This window comes from Canis lupus, chromosome 15, assembly GCF_003254725.2.
Source record: "Canis lupus dingo isolate Sandy chromosome 15, ASM325472v2, whole genome shotgun sequence".
NCBI classification, from domain to species: Eukaryota; Metazoa; Chordata; class Mammalia; order Carnivora; family Canidae; genus Canis; species Canis lupus.
In genome coordinates, this window is record NC_064257.1 from 59660767 (window position 1) to 59670438 (window position 9672).

General features: G+C 42.0%; 1 long non-coding RNA gene across 2 annotated transcripts; it reads right to left on the minus strand.

Moving 5' to 3' along the window:
- Positions 1–5952: 5952 nt before the first annotated feature.
- Positions 5953–7085, minus strand: LOC112654819 (uncharacterized). 2 transcript variants are annotated; one of them, XR_003133393.3, is made up of 2 exons: positions 7039–7085; positions 5953–6829 (listed from the first exon to the last, which is right to left on the minus strand). It is a non-coding gene; the product is annotated as an uncharacterized LOC112654819 (long non-coding RNA). The 2 variants fall into 2 exon arrangements; XR_003133392.3 differs by having other exon boundaries at positions 7010–7080.
- Positions 7086–9672: the final 2587 nt, after the last annotated feature.

Here is a 9672-nt window from a genome sequence, read left to right on the forward strand (position 1 = left end):
TTTTTACTTTGCTTAGCACGTGAGAGATGTTCCATAAATATTGGTTGGGTAAGTTGCATTCTTTTCAAAGTAATACGTTCAAAAATTGTTTCCTTGTTGCTATGGACTGAATTGTGTCCCCACAAAATCCATATGTTGAAGCTCTAGCCCTCGGTTTCATTGTATTTGGAAATAGGGTTTTTAGGATATAATTAAGACTAAATGAAGTTCATAAGGGTAGATTCCCAATCCAATAGGATCAGTGGCCTTATAAGAATAAGAGAAATTTCTTACCCCTTCCTCCTTAGTTCAGAGTGGCATATAAACCCGTTGCCTGGTGGGGAGCCTCCTGTCTTTGGGGTTCCTGTAGACACCAATTACTGTTTTTTTCTCTAGTTAATCTGTCTTATGTCAATTTAATTATTAGACCAGCCAAAGAGACCTAAAAAGAAGAAGGGAAAAGTTTTCCTCCCCTACAGTTCTTGTGTCCTTACAAAGGTTCTCAGTTCTAAAACTAACAGAGCTGAGTCACAATGACCAGAAATACTTGGGTGATTGATGGAGTTTAATTACACCAGTGGAGCAAAAAGACAACCTGAAGCAATAGTAGCTGATGACTAGTAGGGAGAGCTAGTCAGCACAGGCAGGGGTCTGGGACATGCGGATTGAGCGGTGTGGAAAACAGCAAACACAGTGTGCAGGGAGAAGGGGCACAGCTGCAAAAGAGCTGTATCACCCTAGAAAGATGGCATCAGAGGCTGTGCGGTGGGGAGGAAAGCCGTTGGCCATCCAAGAGGTCCTTGTTCCCACATGCCAGAAATTTCGATCATCAGAGTTATTTCTAGTTTAAAAACAAAAAGGCCCTGAGAGGCATAAATTGCATGTACATTTATCTGTATTTGCTGCCTAGCCAATGATAGTTTTTTCCTGAGACAACGAAAGTTGAGGTTTTTGTTTATTTTTCGTTCATTTTTAAAGAAAGTGGAGAAAGTGAGCAATGTGTCATTAGGTGGATTGTTGAATGGAACCGTGTTCTTCTACCCTGATCACCTGTAGGCTCACATTTCATGATAGTCATCAACTTAACCTCATCCTGACCTCTGCTACTCTGCGTAAAGTCATAAATAGAGCAGACAATTGGCTTTGCAAGTACTGCAGGCCACTCCAGGGCCATTTATCTTACAAACTAAACTCTAGCATTTAACAGAATAGAACAATACTGGCAAAACGTGGCCCCCCACTCTAAAATACTTAAACTTTGCTCCTCCTCTCCTCTGTTCTTCCATACTTTTATATTCCTACTTAAATAATCAACTAAAATGGTTCTTGCTCCTTGCAGTCTTCCTTAATTTCCCAAGTCAGCATTCTTCTTCTCTCCTGTGTTCCTATGACACTTGATTTACTTATCTGTTATATTTATTTAATTGTCTTAACTCCACCATATTATAAAAAATATACTCTTACAAAAGTAAGGCTTCACTCATCTGTGACGCTTCCCAAGGCCACCTTCAAGCTTATCTAACTCAAGGATATTTTCTCAGAACTTGATCCAATTTGTCATTTTGCTCTATATTTTTTATTGCAATTTTCTTTTATCTCCATCTAATTGACCTGGTTATAGTAGTCAACAAATGAGTGTTTGTAATAAATGATTCTGGGGACCATAATCTATGTATATACATCATATTCAAAATTCAAAATTAGGAGTCTGAAGGTGTAAAATTGTCCCGGCCTAAAAGAGGAGTATACAAAATAAAATACTGGATGTCTGCTGGACTTTCATAGAGTCTCCTAAAAGTGCAGCAACTATGAAATCAACATCAGATTCTATAGAAACAGAATCGAAAACAAATAATACTGGGTCAGCAAACAGGTATCTGGTCTGTAAGAGCAAAAGGCAGAAAGAAAAGTGAAGGCTTTGAAGGATATCGGCACTTCCACATATTTTCATCTGTGTATAATGTGAAACTACAGAAGCTGCTTTTTGGTATTATAAGCAACAGTCTCTACCCTAGGGAGGCACATTGACCCAAAAAGATGAAAAAAAAAAAAAAGAAGAAGAAAGAAAAAAGATCTAGAGCATTATTCCAATTGGCGTAAATGTTGCCACAAGGGAATTTTGAAAAATATTTTTATTGTACCTATCACCACGAACATCATAGATAATGGCTTATATCCGGACACCAATGGTATCATCTGGAAATGTTGGCACTCCGTGGTTGAATAGTCCGTATGTGATTGCAACTCCAACGATTTGCAGAAGTGTTACGGTGACACTAACACACCACCATGCACTCTGTCATTCTTTTATCAAACATTTATGGTTTCTGTTGCGGGGGCTGAGTTTTTCTCTGTTTTTCAAGGTTCTTTTGGCTGATCTAATGACGGAATTGACATAAAACAGATTGACAGGGGAAAATCAAATTTAGTTTTGTACATTTAGGAACCCCACATATATTGAGACATGTAAAGACAAAAAGGTAAAGTGAGGTGTATGTGCCTTCCTGAGCTAAGCGATGGGATGGGAGTCTTAGGGCTTCAAAGAGGAGGAGTGCATTTCACAGGGCAATTAGAAAAAGAGCACATGTTTGGTCAGTCGATGTTTGCCTTGCGGTACAGATGGGTCGGTCAGATAAAATTCATCTCTGATAATAGCTCTTATTCTGGGAAAGACACCCAGTTTAGATTCTTCTAGGTAGTTAAGGAGGAAACAAAAGTTTCTCTTGAGCCTGCAGAGTCCCACTTGTATCCTGCTCTAAGTTGTCCACATGCCAAGAGAGCACATTCTAGGGAGACTTGTTCTGAACATTTTCATTTCCTTTGTATCTGGGAACTAAGGTCACCCATTTGCACGAGATGCAAACAAACAGATAAATACACATGCTTCTAGGAATAATGGAAGCCATTACTTTTGATTCTATCTGGAAAGGAAAAGACCGGGAAAAGGAGGAGCCTGACCTAGTTTCAGGAATGATTAGCTTGCTACATAGGTGGAGACGGGTGGGGAAGGAGAGGTTTTGCAGACAGAGGGAATGAGTACAAAGGCCCAGAGGTGTGAACGGATAGGTAGGGCCGGAGAGATCTAAGTAGAAAGATTTTGCTGAAGCACAAAGTTCAGTGGACAGAATTGCAATTAGAAGTTTGAAGATGTAGGCAGGAGGGCCTTGTTTTGACATTGGACTTTATCCTACTGGCTAGTGGCTCTCTTTCCTGTGCATAAGAATCACCTGGGGAGCTTGTTAAGCTGTCCCACCCCTGATTTTCAGTAAGTCTAGGGTGACATCCAGAAAATGTTTTTAGCAAAAATCCTCAGCGACATTTTTGAGGTAGTTTTTGTTCATACCTTGAGGAAAGAGCTACAGTAATTTGAAGATGTTTAGGCATTCTAACCAGGAGCACAGCATTCCTCAGGATAACTTGGGGTGGGAGGAAGGAAACTGGATGCCCTTGATTTGATCTGTTCAGTAAAACCCTTGGTCTGGGATTAAAGAGACCAAGTTCAGTTTCCTTACTAACTAGCTGTGCTTCTTCAGAGTAGTTCATCTAATTTATCGGACTCTCATTTGCATCTTTCGCTAAAGAGTAATATGGCGAAGCTTCCTTGTAAGTAAGATAAAAAGTAAAGCTAAAAATGCTTTAAAAATGCTTATGCTTTATGCCCCTCTAATGGCAGTTTTATGGTTTTAAACTATGCAAATGTTACAGGCTGATTAGATCCAGGATGCGACCCAAATTAGTAGTATTAATGGATACCAGCCAACACTGAAGTTCACGTTTTTGAAAACACTGTCTTTCCTTTTACTTTTAAATAGCGTAGACGTCAAGGAGTGCATACAGTTACTTGTTCTAGTTAAAAATCAAGGTAAGCTTTTCTCCTCATTAATTTTATTATCTGCCACATTTAGAACTGGAAAAGATATCCATTTTAATTATTTATGATATTTTTTAAATGCTCCAATAGTTTTAGTGCAACAGCTTTTAATGATTTATCTGTAATGCACTGATATGCTAAGAATGTCTTCATGCCATTATCTATATGGCTTAGCTTTTCTGAACCTTTGTTTCATTTTATAGGTTGCCTAGTAGTTTGTAGAACAAAGTTTGATTTCTGGCTTTGTGAATACCTATGAAAATTTCAAGGACTGCTTCTTTCACGCCTGAGTAAGAAGCTAAAAATTCAGACTTTTCAGTTAGCATTCCTCTTAATACACTGGTAGAGCAAAATCAATGACTGAGTTTGTTTAATTTAGAATAAGTGATTTAACCTCTCGGGGCCTCAGTTTCTTCTACACTTATTTTCAAATAAGTAAACGTCTGGACATTTTTTAAACCTGCCAACGTATTTATTTGAACATCACGTCAGTGGGATTGAAGTCACAAGTTCTTAAATCACATGACAGGCATTTTTTTTTTCCTCTTTGTTTCAAGGCTACAGATCACAAGCGGTTAGCCATCTTGCAAATACATCTATTATTTACCAGAAGACTCAAAAAATAGTAAACCAAAACACTGGGAAATGAATGAAAACACTTTGCTCTTTGTTTTGGAACAGCCACTGAGAGTATCCTTAATCATAAGGCTAATTGCTTAGAATTTAAATATGGGGCAGCCCAGGTGGCTCAGCGGTTTAGCGCTGCCTTAGGCCCAGGGCCTGATCCTGGGGTCGCCAGGATCAAGTCCCATGTCAGGCTCCCAGAATGGAGCCTGCTTCTCCCTCTGCCTGTGTTTCTGCCTCTCTCTTTCTCTGTGTTTCTGATTAATAAATAAAATCTATAAATAAATAAATAAATAAATAAATAAATAAATAATAAATAAATAAATAAATAAATATGGGTTCTCAGAACAAAAGAAGAAAGACATGGTCAGAACTCCCCATTGGTATCCTCCTAATAATTTCCTTACCATTAGAACTTCAAATAGCTAAAAGATACTTTATGCAATAATTGCCAGGAGTTGTTATAAGCATTTTGAATAAATGATCTCATTTAATTATCTCAAAACCTCTACAAATATGAATATGCCTCCAATTTTTAGATTGGGGGCACTGATGCACAGAGATGTCGGGCATCTTTCCCAAGGTAACACCAGTGGCTAGACAGTGGAGCTGGGATTCATACCGAAGGAGTCTGACTCCAGAACCAGCCCCTGTAACAACATCTCATTAGGCTGGATGAGTCTCTCTCGATTTGGACACACGCAAACAAACAGATTTTGTCATCGGTCACAAGCAATCACTTAAATTTTTGCCAACACGTGATGTTCTCAGTTTCCGTGATCTCTGCCAAGGTAATAACAGTGGGCTGTGAATTATGTAGAATGAAAATACCATCTCTTTATTTTCTGTACAAAAAGCAGAAGCTTCTTCAAATCTATATTCATACATGTTGGAACGATTCATTCAGAAGTTCATTTTAAAAGTGGATATTTAAATGGATCCATGTGGAATAAAGACAAGACCACCGTTCCCACCCAAGTTACTGGAACTACAGGACTAGAAGTCAAGAAACCTGATTTCTTAGGCCAGCGCTGCCACTAACCACCTGTGTGCTCCGAAGAAAGCAAATTCTCTTTCTTTGCCTTGTTCACCCCACGACCCCCACCCCATTGTAACATCACAGGACTGGACTAAGAAGCCTCCAATATCCCTTTCAGCTCCCAAATTTTGCGACTCTATAATTAGGAATAAAAGTGTTGCCCATCCCTCAAGTTATACATGAATAATAGACCATCCCAGGTCTCTGAAAAATATGTCTTTAATCTCACGCTAACACCTCTGGCTCCTGGTATCTCGGGAGGGCTATACCAATCACATTTAGCTGCTTCGCTTATATAGTTTATGGCCAGAATTGGTTTGCTTTAGATAACACACTCTTGTGCTGTGCCCCTGTTGCTAAGAGACGGTTTTGTAAATAAAAGTTACTTTAAATATACATCCTGGTGGAGGGAGGGGAGAAAAGAACCATGGAAAGCTACTAATTTCACCTATCTTCTGAGAGGACTGAGACAATGCTTTCAATAAATATTTAAAAGGTCCACTTTGAAGAGCATCTTCAGATTACTTTGGCTTTCTAAGATGAAACTGAGTGGAGAGAGGGTGAGGCTAAGGTCAACAGCAACCATGAGCTATGTTGTTGCTCGGCGGCTTGGCCGGTGTGAAAAGACACTGCTCTCGCTGCGATGTGGCCCAGTGCGGGTATTTCGTGCCTGCCATTTATTTCTCAGTCTTTTCATCTAAAACAGGAGAGGATTTGGTTGTCATCGTTTTAGGAAGATCTGGGAAGTGCTTATCTGAGGAACCGCCGTTGAAGGCCGCAGAGATTCCAGCTGGCAGGCCCCGTCCCCCCAGCGGCTCCTGCGTGCCGGGCACTAACGGGCGAGCATCCCGAGGTCTCGGCAGGGCACCTCCACCACTGGCTGAAATCCCCTGGAGGTATCCGTGTCTTAAAGCCCCAGTGACTCCCACCCTTCTGGGCCCTTCGGGGTCACCAAGGAGGGAGGCACAAGCTCTTGCCGGCTCATGTCTTGCAGGGGGGTTTCTGTGCAACTGGCCTTGACAGGATAAAAGGCTGGTCGGTGAGAGACAAGGGGTCTAGAGGGTACCTTGGTTGCCAGGCTAGGAAGAGAAAGAGCTGGAAGCAAACCATAGGGTTTCAAAGGCAGATGGTGCCTACTTGCGCCATTTCAGCAAGGGTCGAGCTGGCTGCTCCAGCTTCCATTTGGCTTTGGGAATGAGGCCTGTCCCGCTAGCCTGCTTCATTTACTCTCATGATTCTTGGCAAAGTTCTTATAAGTCACGTTCAAATTATCAGGCTTCATTCCTAGTCTGAGCAGACTTGTCCCGTCTCCCAGCCTGTGGATGTTCAAGAAGCGCAACTTGGTTTTATGTTTATTAATCAAAAGCCCTTTAGCCTCTGATGAACCTCTGAGGGTGGCTTTAAAGCCCCGCGCCTGCTCTGAGGCCTTGCTGGCCTTTGTGACATTGGCTGATTCCGAAGGGCCACACTGAGCAAATGCTGTCTCCCCCACTCACCTCGTGTCAACCCCCCCACAGCTGCCTACCAGTCAGGAACTTTCTTACTCAGGTCTTTCCTTCCGCTCCGGGGGTCACTGCCTTCTATTCCTATTGCCGTGATTACTATTATTACATGCCCAGCGTCTTCCTCAGACCAGGAGTCAGTTGTCACGACCTGGACTCTCTATGTCCTAGTACTCTTGCCACCCCCTCCAGCAGGGTCAGGCTTCGTCCTTGGCACAGGATTCACTATTCGTTATTTCTTAAATAAATGAAAGTGCTAAGAGCAGAGGATCCTTTCACCATTATTTGAAATAATAACCAAAGGCAATGAACATTCTTAGTATTTCTCTCTGTTTCTGAGACGGGAAAAGAGCGCTGAAAATTTCCACCATGATTTGGTTGTTTTTGTGTGTGCTGCTCTGAGTAATAAGGAGCATAGACCCTGCTCGCAGGAATTGGCGCCCAGCGATGGGAGGTGATGAGTCTTGTTTGAGCCCATGAGGTTTTACTTACCTTTGCTACCCGGGTTTTGCCTCAGTCTGCTTTCCCTCCTCTCCCTTTCAGCTGACTCAGGGTCACTTACCTTCTTGTCTTCCTGTGTGTATCTCCTTTGTCCAGGTTGTAAAGATGAATGAATGAAAGAGTAAAGAAATTACCCTGCTGGTAAGGAAAAGGTTAACTCGGAAATTGCTAATGTCTGGCTGCTTGGCTAATCCAAAGACCCAGCTCATGTATTTCTCTCGAGTGTGCCCCTGGGAAAATCCTGGAAGAAAGTGTTGGGCTAGGACATTCAGACTGTTTCACAGAAATGGAACCAAAAACAAAACAAGTGGCTTTGGCTGCCAAAGAAAAATGAAAAATATAAAGCTTGCCAAAAAGGGACACTGAAAAAGTAGACAAACTTAGTAATAGCAAACCCAGGAGTTCAAACTTACTTACTCTCTCCAAATAATTCTAGGATTCTAATGATCTGGAGATGATATCCATAGCCATTTCCTAGAACTTTCAGTAAGCCACGCTTTCTTGGTATTTGCAGTCAGCCATAGCCGTGGTTGAGGTGTTCCTCCATCCACAGCATACTAGTCTGGTGGCCTTGGGTGTCTGAGCTCTCCTAGCACTTCACAAACAAGAAATAACGGGTGGTTTTCATGTGCAGGAGAAGTAAACACCTGTGGAGCCCTCCATGTGTCAGGCACTACCTTATTCACTATACACACGTTGCCTCATTTAATCCTCACGTAACCGTCAGAGGTAGGACCATCCTTTGCACATGTTTCAGATGACAGAGCTGAGATACATAAAAGTTAAGGCAGTTGCTCAAGGTGACACAGATGGTACGTGGGAGAATTGGGAATCCAGCCCAGGCTAAGAGCTTGAGAACCCACACTCTTAACTACTATTCTTTAAATCAATATGTTTGCAAAATCTTGGAAATGGAAGACACTTTACAAAGAGTTTGATACGAGCCATCATTTACATTTGAGGAACCTGGGCTTCCGGAGCAGAGACTTGGTTGGGGTCGCCAAGTGTCGGATTCAGGGGGAGCCGGGTCTCCTGTCCTGGCACCCACTCTGCCTTGGGCTATCTGAATATTTTCAAGAAAGCAAACCCAGGAATATTTATTTTTGAGAAAAGTCTTTTATATGGTTTAGATAGTTTATGTAAGCTGCTAAAATACATCCAACCTGTCCTGCAGGAATTTCATTTCATCGGCAGCATCAGAAAAAGAAAAGGGGGGCGGGGGGGCTGAAAAAGCAGAAGGGACTAGAGAAAAGGGACATGAACAGAATTAAAGCTGATTTTGATTCATTGCTGTATCTCCAAATATGAGAAGGTATGGCTGTCGGATTTTTCATCCCTGACCCATCACTTACAAGGATTTTAACTATGTAAGACGACCAAACAAAGGGTACAGAAACCTTCACATTTTTAAACTCTTTTTGTCTAGGTGAGTTTGGGGCATATGTGCTCACTTTCCCTAAGTTATAACCGGGCTCCTACGGGAGGTGTGGTAACGCTAGGGCCCCGTACTGGCCGCTCAGTACCATTCACGTTGGGCCACTTCTTTCTCCAACCATCCTGGGAGAAATGCAGTCAAGACTCAATTGTCTCCTGTTGTCAAAGAGGAGAGTGAGGCTCAGAAAAGGTAAGTGATACACGTGCCAAGTCCCAGCCTTGGCCTTTTGATGCTCACGGTCTCTTAGGGGTTAGTTTCGTCAATCTCTTTTTCTTTCTCCCAAGTGTGGTGGCCTGTGGCCCAAGAAGGAGCTGTAATTTAGGTCTCTATCTGGCTCTGTATATCACTTCCCTAGTGTATGCTTTCATCCTATTAATGATACAGGTAGAAGAAAAATAGAGATGAGAGTCACTCCCTCTGAAAATAGACTATTGGGGATCCCTGGGTGGCTCAGCAGTTTAGGGCCTGCCTTTGGCCCAGGGCGTGATCCTGGAGTCCTGGGATCGATTCCCATGTCAGGCTCCCTGCATGGAGCCTGCTTCTCCCTCTGCCTGTGTCTCTGCCTCTCTCTCTCTCTCTCTCTCTGTGTCTCTCATGAATAAATAAATAAAATCTTAAAAAAATAAAAATAAAAATAAAAATAGACTATTAAGATTATAAAATTGGAACACATAGTTGTGGCGGACCTTGTCACAACAAGGGCTAAATGTGTGAGTGAGTG